A 14522-nucleotide genomic window follows, 5' to 3' on the forward strand; every position below is an offset into this window, starting at 1 on the left:
CCCTCTCACGCCCCCCCCAAAGTCAGCTTTTATGAGCCTTCAAATATGGTCAACGAAAATACCAAAATCAGCTTTTTATGATCCTTCAAATATTGTCAACAAAAATAGCAAAATCAGCTTTTATGATCCTTCAAATATTGTCACCAAAATCAGCTTTTATGATCCTTCAAATATTGTCAACAAAAATAGCAAAATCAGCATTAATGATCCTTCAAATATCGTCAATAAAATCAGTTTTTATGATCCTTCAAATAGTCAACAAAATCAGCTTTTTTGATCCTTCAAATATTGTCAACAAAAATAGCAAAATCAGCTTTATGATCCTTCAAATATTGTCAACAAAAACAGCAAAATCAGCTTTTATGATCCTTCAAATATAGTCAACAAAAACAGCAAAATCAGCTTTTATGATCCGTCAAGTATTGTCAACAAAAATAGCAAAATCAGCTTTTATGATCCTTCAAATATTGTCAATAAAATCAGTTTTTATGATCCTTCAAATATTGTCACCAAATCAGCTTTTATGATCCTTCAAATATTGTCAATAAAATCAGTTTTTATGATCCTTCAAATATTGTCAACAAAATCAGCTTTTTTGATCCTTCAAATATTGCCAACAAAAATAGCAAAATCAGCTTTTATGATCCTTCAAATATGTCAACAAAAACAGCAAAATCAGCTTTTATGATCCTTCAAATATTGTCAACAAAAACAGCAAAATCAGCTTTTATGATCCTTCAAATATTGTCGGGAAAAATAGCAAAATCAGCTTTTATGATCCTTCAAATATTGTCAGCAAAAATAGCAAAATCAGTTTTATGATCCTTCAAATATTGTCAGCAAAATCAGCTTTTATGATCCTTCAAATATTGTCGGGAAAAATAGCAAAATCAGCTTTTATGATCTTCAAATATAGTCAACAAAAACAGCAAAATCAGCTTTTATGATCCGTCAAGTATTGTCAACAAAAATAGCAAAATCAGCTTTTATGATCCTTCAAATATTGTCACCAAAATCAGCTTTTATGATCCTTCAAATATCGTCAATAAAATCAGTTTTTATGATCCTTCAAATATTGTCAACAAAATCAGCTTTTTTGATCCTTCCAATATTGCCAACAAAAATAGCAAAATCAGCTTTTATGATCCTTCAAATATTGTCAACAAAAACAGCAAAATCAGCTTTTATGATCCTTCAAATATTGTCAACAAAAACAGCAAAATCAGCTTTTATGATCCTTCAAATATTGTCGGGAAAAATAGCAAAATCAGCTTTTATGATCCTTCAAATATTGTCAGCAAAAATAGCAAAATCAGTTTTTATGATCCTTCAAATATTGTCAGCAAAATCAGCTTTTATGATCCTTCAAATATTGTCGGGAAAAATAGCAAAATCAGCTTTTATGATCCTTCAAATATTCTCAACAAAAATAGCAAAATCAGCTTTTATGATCCTTCAAATATCGTCAACAAAAATAGCAAAATCAGCTTTTATCCATCCATTTTCTACCGCTAATTCCCTTTGGGGTCGCGGGGGGGCGCTGGAGCCTATCTCAGCTACAATCGGGCGGAAGGCGGGGTACACCCTGGACAAGTCACCTGATCCTTCAAATATTGTCAGCAAAATCAGCTTTTACGATCCTTCAAATATTGTCAACAAAATCAGCTTTTATGATCCTTCAAATATTGTCAACAAAATAGAAAAATCAGCTTTTATGATCCTTCAAATGTTGTCAACAAAAACAGCAAAATCAGCTTTTATGATCCTTCAAATATTGTCAACAAAAATAACAAAATCAGCTTTTATGATCCTTCAAATATTGTCAACAAAATCAGCTTTTATGATCCTTCAAATATTGTCAACAAAAATAGAAAAATCAGCTATTATGATCCTTCAAATGTTGTCAACAAAAACAGCAAAATCAGCTTTTATGATCCTTCAAATATTGTCAACAAAAATAACAAAATCAGCTTTTATGATCCTTCAAATATTGTCAACAAAATCAGCTTTTATGATCCTTCAAATATTGTCAACAAAAATAGCAAAATCAGCTTTTATGATCCTTCAAATATTGTCAACAAAAACAGCAAAATCAGCTTTCATGATCCTTCAAATATTGTCAACAAAAACAGCAAAATCAGCTTTAATGATCCTTCAAATATTGTCAACAAAAAACAGCAAAATCAGCTTTTATGATCCTTCAAATATTGTCAACAAAAATAGCAAAATCAGCTTTAATGATCCTTCAAATATTGTCAACAAAAACAGCAAAATCAGCTTTAATGATCCTTCAAATATTGTCAACAAAAACAGCAAAATCAGCTTTTATGATCCTTCAAATATTGTCAACAAAAATACCAAAATCAGCTTTTATGATCCTTCAAATATTGTCAACAAAAATACCAAAATTAGCTTATATGGTCATTTAAATATTGTCAACAAAAATAGCAAAATCAGCTTTAATGATCCTTCAAATATTGTCAACAAAAACAGCAAAATCAGCTTTTATGATCCTTCAAATATTGTCAACAAAAATAGCAAAATCAGCTTTAATGATCCTTCAAATATTGTCAACAAAAACAGCAAAATCAGCTTTAATGATCCTTCAAATATTGTCAACAAAAACAGCAAAATCAGCTTTTATGATCCTTCAAATATTGTCAACAAAAATACCAAAATCAGCTTTTATGATCCTTCAAATATTGTCAACAAAAATACCAAAATTAGCTTATATGGTCATTTAAATATTGTCAACAAAAATAGCAAAATCAGCTTTAATGATCCTTCAAATATTGTCAACAAAAATAGCAAAATCAGCTTTTATGATCCTTCAAATATTGTCAACAAAAATAGCAAAATCAGCTTTTATGATCCTTCAAATATTTACAGAATATTTCTGTGTAAATAACTCATTTCACAAGGTATATATCTGCGACTTATATGTGGAACAATATTATTTTCTCTAAAATTGAGTGGGTGTGGCTTATATAGTCTAGAAAATAGGGTAATAAAAATAATTGTATACACAATTAAAGTCTTTCCAAGCCCTTTCACACACACTTAAAGCACGTCCTACACTGGAAGATGAAACATAAAGTCAAAGTACTTTAAAGAGTGCAGTAGTGAAATACTGCAAGTGGCAGTAGACAGTGTGTATTTAGCAGGTTGTTGTTCTTTGTTCACTTTCACACACAGGAAGTGTGCGAGTGCACGAGGGAAAGCAGAGCAGCAAGAACAAAGCAGGCGAACGGCAGACGGCAGAACGCACTCTTCTTGCAGCCCTGCATTTGTTGCCATGGCTTTTATTGCCCACAATTATGACGCGCGTGCTGACTGAAGACGTCTGCTCAAAATAGAGCGGCCATGTTGCAAGAGGCCACAGCAGCAGCGGAAAAAAACAACTGTTGTTTGATGATGAGATCATGTGATTAGATCATGTGATGAGATCATGTGACCACCATGGACACATCCTGACCTCTGACCTCCTGTTGCCCCTTTGACAGCTGCTAAATCAACGTCCAAGCAGCTCCATCTTTGCTGTCTGCAACACCTTCCTCCTGTCACCACTCACTTTGCTGTTTTTGTTGACCATACTTGAAGGATCATACAACTGACTTTGCTGTTTTTGTTGACCAGCACCCCCCGCCACACCAAGAGGGACAAGCGGTAGAAAATGGATGGATGGATATTAGAAAGGCTCATGAAGCGGATTTTGCTGTTTTTGTTGACCATAGTTGAAGGGTCATAAAAGCTGATTTAGCTGTTTTTGTTGACAATATTTGAAGGCTCATTAAAGCTGCTTTTGCTGTTTTTGTTGACATTATTTGAAGGATCATAGAACTGACTTTGCTGTTTTTGTTGACCATACTTGAAGGATCATACAACTGACTTTACTGCTTTTGTTGACCATTCAGCATCCCCCACCACCCCAAAAGGGACAAGCGGTAGAAAATGGATGGATGGATATTTGAAAGCTCATGAAGCGGATTTTGCTGTTTTTGTTGACCATAGTTGAAGGATCATAAAAGCAGATTTAGCTTTTTTGTTGACCATATTTGAAGGCTCATGAGGCTGATTTTCTGTTTTTATTGACGATATTTGAAGGCTAATGAAGCTTATTTTGCTGTTTTTGTTGAACATATTTGAAGGCTTATGAAATCTGTTTTTGTTGACAATATTTGAAGGATCATAGAACTGACTTTGCTGTTTTTGTTCACCATATTTGAAGGATCATAGAACTGACTTTGCTGTTTTTGTTGACCATATTTGAAGGATCATAGAACTGACTTTGCTGTTTTTGTTGACCATATTTGAATGATCATAGAACTGACTTTGCTGTTTTTGTTGACCATATTTGAAGGATCATAGAACTGACTTTGCTGTTTTTGTTGACCATATTTGAAGGCTCATAAAAGCTGATGTTGCTGTTTTTGTTGACCATATTTGAAGGATCATATAACTGACTTTGCTGTTTTTGTTGACCATATTTGAAGGATCACAGAACTGACTTTGCTGTTTTTGTTGACCATATTTGAAGGCTCATAAAAGCTGATGTTGCTGTTTTTGTTGACCATATTTGAAGGGTCATAAAAGCTGATGTTGCTTTTTTTGTTGACCATATTTGAAGGCTCGTGAGGCTGATTTTTCTGTTTTTATTGACGATATTTGAAGGCTAATGAAGCTGAATTTGCTGTTTTTGTTGAACATATTTGAAGGCTTATAAAAGCTGTTTTTGTTGACAATATTCGAAGGATCATAAAAGCTGACTTTGTTGACCATATTTGAAGGATCCTCGACGCTGATTTTGCTGTTTTTGTTGACCATAGTTGAAGGGTCATAAAAGCTGATTTAGCTGTTTTTGTTGACAATATTTGAAGGCTCATAAAAGCTGCTTTTGTTGACAATATTTGAAGGATCATAGAACTGACTTTGCTGTTTTTGTTGACCATACTTGAAGAATCATACAACTGACTTTGCTGTTTTTGTTGACCATCCAGCCCCCGCAACCCCAAGGACAAGCGGTAGGACATGGATGGATGGATATTTGAAGAATCATAAAAGATAAATTTTGATGTTTTAGTTGACAATATTTCAAGGCTCATGAAGCTGATTTTGTTGACAATATTTGAAGGATCATAAAAGCCAATTTTGCTGTTTTTGTTGACAATATTTGAAGGATCATAGAACGGACTTTGCTGTTTTTGTTCACCATATTTGAAGGATCATATAACTGACTTTGCTGTTTTTGTTGACCATATTTGAAGGATCATAGAACTGACTTTGCTGTTTTTGTTGACCATATTTGAAGGATCATAGAACTGACTTTGCTGTTTTTGTTGACCATATTTGAAGGCTCATAAAAGCTGATGTTGCTGTTTTTGTTGACCATATTTGAAGGCTCATAAAAGCTGATGTTGCTTTTTTTGTTGACCATATTTGAAGGCTCGTGAGGCTGATTTTTCTGTTTTTATTGACGATATTTGAAGGCTAATGAAGCTGAATTTGCTGTTTTTTGTTGAAAATATTTGAAGGCTTATAAAAGCTGTTTTTGTTGACAATATTTGAAGGATCATAAAAGCTGACTTTGTTGACCATATTTGAAGGATCCTCGACGCTGATTTTGCTGTTTTTGTTGACCATATTTGAAGGATCACAAAACTGACTTTGCTGTTTTTGTTGACCATCCAGCACCCCCCACCCCGCCCCCGCAATCCCAAGGACAAGCGGTAGGACATGGATGGATGGATATTTGAAGAATCATAAAAGATAATTTTGATGTTTTAGTTGACAATATTTCAAGGCTCATGAAGCTGATTTTGTTGACAATATTTGAAGGATCATAAAAGCCAATTTTGCTGTTTTTGTTGACAATATTTGAAGGCTCATAAAACTGACTTTGTTGTTTTTATTGACCATCCGGCACCCCCCGCCACCTCAAGAGGGACAAAGGGTAGGAAATGGATGGATGGATATTTGAAGGATCATAAAGCTGATTTTGATGTTTTTGTTGAAAATATTTGAAGGATCATAAAAGCGGATTTAGCTGTTTTTGTTGACCATATTTGAAGGATCATAAAAGCTTATTTTCCTGTTTTTTGTTGGCAATATTTGAAGGATCATAAAAGCTGATTTTGCTGTTTTTGTTGACAATATTTGAAGGCTTGTGAAACTGATTTTGCTGTTTTTGTTGACAATATTTGAAGGCTCATGAAGCTGATTTTGCTGTTTTTTTGGGTTTTTTTTTTTACCATATTTGAAGGCTTATAAAGCTGATTTTGCGGTGTTTTTTTTGACAATATTTAAAGGCTCGTGAAGCTGATTTTGCTGTTTTTGTGGACAACAGTTAAAGGCTCATAAAAGCCGATTTTTCCGTTTTTGTTGACCATATTTGAAGGATCATAAAAGCTGACTTTGGGGGGGGGGCGTGAGAGGGAGGTATCATGTCAGTCCCCTGGGAGGGGGGGTGTGTGATAAAAAATGATCAACAACACCCGGTCTAAAACGTGTCGAGGGTCTACCTGGCCCAAAGCGCTGCAGAGTAAAAAAAAAAAAAGGATCATAAAAGCTGATTTTGCTGTTTTAGTAGACCATATTGTAAGGCTCATGAGGCTGATTTTTTCGGTTTTTATTGACGATATTTGAAGGCTAATGACGCTGATTTTGCTGACAATATTTGAACGATCATAAAAGCTGATTTTGTTGACCATTTTGAACAATTTCCCTTGTGGATCATTAAAGTTTGTCTAGGACAGGGGTCGGCAACCCGCGGCTCCGGAGCCGCATGCGGCTCTTTGACCACTCTGATGCGGCTCAGCTACATACTTGCCGACCCCCCGATTTTCCCAGGAGACTTATGGATCTCAGTGTCTCTCATAAATAACTCCCAGGGAAAAAATAATCCTGTTTAGACTATAAATACTAAATAAAGGGCGTGCCCTGATTGCACTGCAGTAATTGTCCTCTATAGCATTTACATACAGCGTGCCAGTCCAGCCGCATGTTGCATGTTGTTATTAATCTCACAAACAGGAGACAGCAAAGCATACTTACTCATCAGCCACACAGCTTACACTGACGGTAGCCGTATCAAACAACTTTAACATTGTTACGTTACAAATATGCGCCACACTGTGAACCCACACCAAAAAAGAATGAAAAACACATTTCTGGAGAACATCTGCACTGTAACACAACATAAACACAACACAACCATTACCCAGAATCCCATGCAGTCCTAACTCTTCCGGTCTAGATTATACACCCCGCTACCACAACCCCCCCACACATCAACCCCCCCCCCCCTCTCCTTGCGTTGGTTGAGCGGAAGAGTTAGTGCTGCATGGGATTCTGGGTATTGGTACCGTCAGTGTAAGATGTGTATTGGTACCGTCAGTGTCAGATGTGTATTGGTACCGTCAGTGTAAGATGTGTGGTTGCTGAACTAGTACGGAAGAGTTGGTGCTGCATGGGATTCTGGGTATTGGCACCGTCAGTATAAGATGTGTGGTTGCTGAGGTAGTACGCCTTGCTGTCACTTACGTGTAGTCAAGCAGGTACACAGTTAGGGCAGACTGTAGAGGGCGGTGTCATCACGCTCTGATATTCGGGAGTCTCCCGGGGAAAAATGAGAGGATTGGCAAGTATGACGCTATCAAGCGCCATTCGTTCAAAACTCGCGGGCTGCACTAACATCAAATGTCCACATTAAAGTGCGTGCCGGTGCGTGTGTCGGAGACCCCTGGTTAATATAGCACAAAGCATTTAAGCTCTGTATGCAGTGTTTTTCATTTTAAATTGTAAATTTTTTTTGTGGCTCCCATCACTTTCTTTAATTTGTGAAACTTGCCAAAATGGCTCTTTGAGTGGTAAAGGTTGCCGACCCCTGGTCTAGGATCATAAAAGCTCACTTTGGGGGGGGCGTGAGAGGGAGGTATCATGTCGTCCCCTGGGAGGGGGGTTTGTGATAAAAAATGATCAACAACACCCGGTCTAAACGTGTCGAGGGTGTACCTGGCCCAAAGCGCTGCAGAGTAAAAAAAAAAGTTGCTTTTATGGCAAAAAAAAAAAGTGAGTTGAGTTTATTTCCACTCAATGACAGTAAAGTCACAATGGCTTCATTTGATGGTAAAAGTCCAAGAACTAAACTGCCAATTCTTATTGTAAAACATACACTTGCTTTTACACCTTTTACTTGTAAGTAAAAAAAAGTGCCACTTTAATTTGACAGTAAAATCCTGCCGACCGGACTGACAGTAATTTACCAAAACATCCATCAACTTTTTGTTGGTGCTTTAGATTTACAATAAAAATTGACAGCTCAGTCGCCAGAATTTTACTATAAATGTCTGTTTTTATTTTCACCAACTTAGTGTCACTTAAAAACTGGCTACCATTGTCAATCTTACTGTAAAGTGAATTTCTCCCCCATAAAATCTAGAGTCAATATTTTTAGTGATTGATTGTAAGTGGAAGAAATATACATTACTGTTACTTTCTATTTACTCTAATCTGTTTTTTACTTTACAGTAAAAAAGTGTTTATTATGAAACAGTTGGTGCCTCCCAGCAGCACACGCAGGCTGTTAGCACATTTGGTGCTAGCGTCACACAAGGTGCTAATTGTCACACTCAGGGAGGAGGAAATGTTGCTTTCACAGACACAGGGAAAAAAAAAAAAGATCTTTCGGGATCTCTCTCACCCTAAAGTCTATCCCGACGGTGGCGATGAAGTTTCCTCCCACAAAGGCTCCGTCTTTAAAGCGCAGCAAGATGCACGTCTTCCCCACGGCCGAGTCTCCCAGCAGCATCACCTGTTGAGCAGAAGACAAGGTGTCAGCAGGAAATACCAGGATGTACAGCTGCAGAAGACTGAAAACTATTTCCCGACATGAGGATTCTGGTAAAGTTCCATTGACAAGTCAAGTTGGCTGCAAGTAGCGTTGAACGGGTCCTCGCACCTCTGTGCTACTCAGGAACGCATGACGCATGCGGTCACGTCCCACCCACCAGCGCACATGTCATGAACATTGGAGCATGTGGATAGAAGTTATGACTGCTATCATTTTCCGCCAAAAGAGGGCAATAATGGCGCCACGGCAGTCTTGCAGTAGCGTCTCACCCAATGCCGTGACTCACCATAAAAAAATTCAGGAAGATCAATGAATGTAGAAGAAGTTATGCTGTTATATATTTCCTCCACAAGGGGGCGATAATGGCGGCACAGCAGTTACGCAGTAGGATCTCACCCAATGCTGCTACTCACAATAAAAAAAAATTCAGGAAGATCGGTGAATGTAGAAGGAAGTTATAACGTTATATATTTCCTCCACAAGAGGGCGATAATGGCGCAACAGCAGTTACGCAGTAGCCTCTTGCCCAACGCCGCGACTCACCATAAAAAAAATTCAGGAAGATCGGTGAATGTAGAAAGAAGTTATATTGTTATATATTTCCTCCACAAGGGGGCGATAATGGCGGCACAGCAGTTACGCAGTAGGATCTCACCCAATGCTGCTACTCACAATAAAAAAAAATTCAGGAAGATCGGTGAATGTAGAAGGAAGTTATAACGTTATATATTTCCTCCACAAGAGGGCGATAATGGCGCAAAAGCAGTTACGCAGTAGCCTCTTGCCCAACGCCGCGACTCACCATAAAATAAATTCAGGAAGATCGGTGAATGTAGAAAGAAGTTATGTTGTTATATATTTCCTCCACAAGGGGGGCGATAATGGCGGCACAGCAGTTACGCAGTAGGATCTCACCCAATGCTGCTACTCACAATAAAAAAAAATTCAGGAAGATCGGTGAATGTAGAAGGAAGTTATAACGTTATATATTTCCTCCACAAGAGGGCGATAATGGCGCAAAAGCAGTTACGCAGTAGCCTCTTGCCCAACGCCGCGACTCACCATAAAAAAAATTCAGGAAGATCGGTGAATGTAGAAGGAAGTTATAACGTTATAATTGTCCACCACAAGGGGGCGTTAATGGCGGCACAGCATTTACGCAGTAGCGCCTCACTTAACGCCGCGACTCACAATAAAAATAATTCAGGAAGATCGGTGTATGTAGAAAGAAGTTATGACGTTATATATTTCCTCCACAAGGGGGCGATAATGCCGGCACAGCAGTCACGCAGTAGTGTCTCACCCAACGCCGCGACTCACCATAAAAAAAATTCAGGAAGATCGGTGAATGTAGAAGGAAGTTATAACGTTATAATTGTCAACCACAAGGGGGCGATAATGGTGCCACAGCAGTCATGCAGTAGCGTCTCACCCAACGCTGCGATGCACCGTAAAAAATTTCAGGAAGATCGGTGAATGTAGAAAGAAGATATGACGTTATATATTTCCTCCACAAGATGGCGATATTGGCGGCACAGCAGTCTTGCAGTAGCGTCTCACACAATGCTGCGACTCACAATAAACATTTTCAGGAAGATCGGTGAATGTAGAAAGAAGTTAGGCTGCTATATATTTCCTCCACAAGGGGGCGATAATGGTGCCACAGCAGTTACGCAGTAGCGCCTCACCCAACGCCGCGACTCACAATAAAAATAATTCAGGAAAATCGGAGTATGAAGAAAGAAGTTATGACGTTATACATTTCCTCCACAAGGGGGCAATTATGGCGCCACAGCAGTCTTGCAGTAGCGTCTCACCCAATGCCGCGACTCACCGTAAAAAATTTCAGGAAGATCGGTGAATATAGAAGGAAGATATGACGTTACATATTTCCTCCCACAAGGGGGCGATAATGGCGGCACAGCAGTTTCCGCAGTAGCGCCTCACCCAATGCCGCGACTCACATAAAAAAAAAATCAGGAAGATCGGTGAATGTAGAAGGAAGTTATGACATTATATATTTCCTCCACAAGGGGGCGATAATGGCGGCACAGCAGTCACGCAGTAGCGTGTCACCCAATGCTGCGACTCACAATAAAAATGTTCAGGAAGATCGGTGAATGTAGAAGGAAGTTATGCTGTTATATATTTCCTCCACAAGGGGGCGATAATGGTGGCACAGCAGCACGCAGTAGCGTCTCACCCAATGCCGCGACTCACCATAAAAAAAAATCAGGAAGATCGGTGAATTTAGAAGGATGTTATGACATTATAATTGTCCACCACAAGGGGGTCGATTATGGCGCATATATATGCATATGTATATATATATATTTCTCTGGCAGGAAAATATGAATCGACTTACTCCAAAACAGGTTACAGATACAAAAGGTTCTCTTGGCGTACGATTTATAAACGCAGCGAGTTAGCACGGAGATGCCCAAAAAATGTCCTCAAAAAAAAAAAAATGAAATTAGTATTTTAAACAATTCAAAAATGTATGAATCGAATCAGAATCGGACAACTCCCAGGTCCAATTCCAATCCCGTTCTTGGTTTGCCGATTCAAATCTGAATGTTTTGATTCAACACGATTCTCGATTCAAACCGATGTCCCACAACATAATATTTGGCATAAAAATGATAAAATAGGTTACGATAAAAAAAATATTTAAATGATTTTTAAATGTGAATCTATTGAGAATCGGGTTTAATAAGAATGTATATTTTCCAGCACTCCTACGATGCAGTAAGAACTTGAATCTTACGACTCACGATTCAATTCAATTCAAATTCTTGGGCTGAAGAATCGGTTCAGAATCGAATCCCTCAAAACAGTCATTTTAAAAATCAATTCTTCAAAATAAAAACAACAATTTAAAAAAAATTCTAACTACTTTTGCAATATAATATTAATGTAATATTTTTAAAAAAAGAGTCACACCCAAATCACGATTCTTATTCATCCTGATTCCAAATCAAACAATTTCAAAATCAATGTTCTTACCTGTACCTTGATTTGAAAAGTTTATTATAATTATGATGCCAAATTATACATTGCGAGAATCGATTCTGAATCGAATCGTCGCCTCGTTAGGTGCCCAAAGTTGGCACTCCTAATTATTTTGTGTAAAATGACCGATTCAGAATCGGGGAAAAAGAAGAATCGCGATATTGGAGGTGAATGAATATTTTCCAGCAGCCCTCGAATGTCACATCCATGCCGATCTTACTTCCCCTTAAACTGACTCCGGTTTTTATGGGTGTCGATTCGATTCAGAATCGATTCAGCCTGGTTCTCGTTCCAAAGAGACTCTTGCGACACATTATATGTTACATTAACTTTTTTCCCAAAACAAGTTACAAAAGCTGATAATAACTAAAAAAAAAAATTGACAACGAGTTCATTCAGAATCGCAATTCAGCTTGGAATCGATTCTTTCCAGCACCCCAATGATTAGTAGAGATGTCCGATAATATCGGCCTGCTGATGTTATCGGCCGATAAATGCTTTAAAATGTAATATCGAAAATTATCGGTATCAGTTTTTTAATCATCAGTATCGTTTATTTTTATTTTTTATTAAATCCACATAAAAAACACAAGATACACTTACAATTAGTGCACCAACCCAAAAATTCACACTCATTCACACAAAAGGGTTGTTTCTTTCTGTTATTAATATTCTGCTTCCTACATTATATATCAATATATATCAATACAGTCTGCAAGGGATACAGTCCGTAAGCACACATGATTGTGCGTGCTGCTGCTCCACTAATAGTACTAACCTTTAACACTTCATTTGACTCATTTTCATTCATTACTAGTTTCTATGTAACTATTTTTATATTGCTTTACTTTATTTTTTCTTCAAGAAAATGTTTTTAATTTATTTATCTTATTTTATTTTATTAATTTAAAAAAAAAAAGGACCTTATCTTCACTAGGGGTGTCCGATAATATCGGCCTGCCGATATTATCGGCCGATAAATGCGTTAAAATGTAATATCGAAAATTATCGGTATCAGTTTTTTATCATCAGTATCGTTTATTTTTATTTTTTATTAAATCCACATAAAAAACACAAGATACACTTACAATTAGTGCACCAACCCAAAAATTCACACTCATTCACACAAAAGGGTTGTTTCTTTCTGTTATTAATATTCTGCTTCCTACATTATATATCAATATATATCAATACAGTCTGCAAGGGATACAGTCCGTAAGCACACATGATTGTGCGTGCTGCTGCTCCACTAATAGTACTAACCTTTAACACTTCATTTGACTCATTTTCATTCATTACTAGTTTCTATGTAACTATTTTTATATTGCTTTACTTTATTTTTTCTTCAAGAAAATGTTTTTAATTTATTTATCTTATTTTATTTTATTAATTTAAAAAAAAAAGGACCTTATCTTCACTAGGGGTGTCCGATAATATCGGCCTGCCGATATTATCGGCCGATAAATGCGTTAAAATGTAATATCGGAAATTATCTGTATTTTTATTATCTGTATCAGGTTGTTTTATTTATTTATTTTTTTATTAAATCAACATAAAAAACACAAGATACACTTACAATTAGTGCACCAACCCAAAAAACCTCCCTCCCCCCATTTCTTTCTGTTATCAATATTCTGGTTCCTACATTATATATCAATACAGTCTGCAAGGGATACAGTCCGTAAGCACACATGATTGTGCGTGCTGCTGCTCCACTAATAGTACTAACCTTTAACAGCTAATTTTACTCATTTTCATTAATTACTAGTTTCTATGTAACTGTGTTGAAGAAAATGTTTTTAATTTAGTTATTTTATTATTTTTTTTTAAAAGTACCTTATCTTCACCATACATGTTGTTCAAATTAGGCATAATAATGTGTTAATTCCACGACTGCATATATCGGTATCGGTTGATATCGGTATCGGTAATTAAAGAGTTGGACAATATCGGAATATCGGATATCGGCAAAAAGCCATTATCGGACATCCCTAATCTTCACCATACCTGGTTGTCCAAATTAGGCATAATAATGTGTTAATTCCATGACTGTATATATCGGTTGATATCGGTATCGGTAATTAAAGGGTTGGACGATATCGGAATATCGGATACAGTCCGTAAGCACACATGATTGTGGGTGCTACTGCTCCACTAATAATACTAACCTTTAACACCTAATTTGACTCATTTTTATTCATTACTAGTTTTCTATGTAACTGTTTTTATATTGTTTTACTTGCTTTTTTATTCAAGAAAATGTTTTTAATTTATTTATCTTATTTTATTAATTTAAAAAAAGGACCTTATCTTCACCATACCTGGTTGTCCAAATTAGGCATAATAATGTGTTGATTCCATGACTGTATATATCGGTATCGGTAATTAAGAGTTGGGTTGAGTTAATAAGAATCTATATTTTCCAGCACTCCTACGATGCAGTAAGAACTTGAATCTTACGACTCACGATTCAATTCAATTCAAATTCTTGGGCTGAAGAATCGGTTTAATATCGGAAAAATATATCGGGAAAATATATATATATATATATATATATATATATATATATATATATATATATCAGAATATCAGATATCGGCAAAAAAAAGCCATTAGCGGACATCCTTAGATGTAAATATAATAATTCATATTATTATTGTAT

At 36.6% G+C, this 14522-nt stretch overlaps 1 pseudogene; it reads right to left on the reverse strand.

The window, feature by feature from the left end:
• LOC133642865 (ras-related protein Rab-37-like) overlaps positions 1-14522 on the reverse strand; it is a 76284-nt pseudogene that overhangs the window by 60673 nt on the left and 1089 nt on the right.

The sequence above is a fragment of the Entelurus aequoreus genome, linkage group LG25 (assembly GCF_033978785.1).
Source record: "Entelurus aequoreus isolate RoL-2023_Sb linkage group LG25, RoL_Eaeq_v1.1, whole genome shotgun sequence".
In the NCBI taxonomy this organism is placed as follows: domain Eukaryota; kingdom Metazoa; phylum Chordata; class Actinopteri; order Syngnathiformes; family Syngnathidae; genus Entelurus; species Entelurus aequoreus.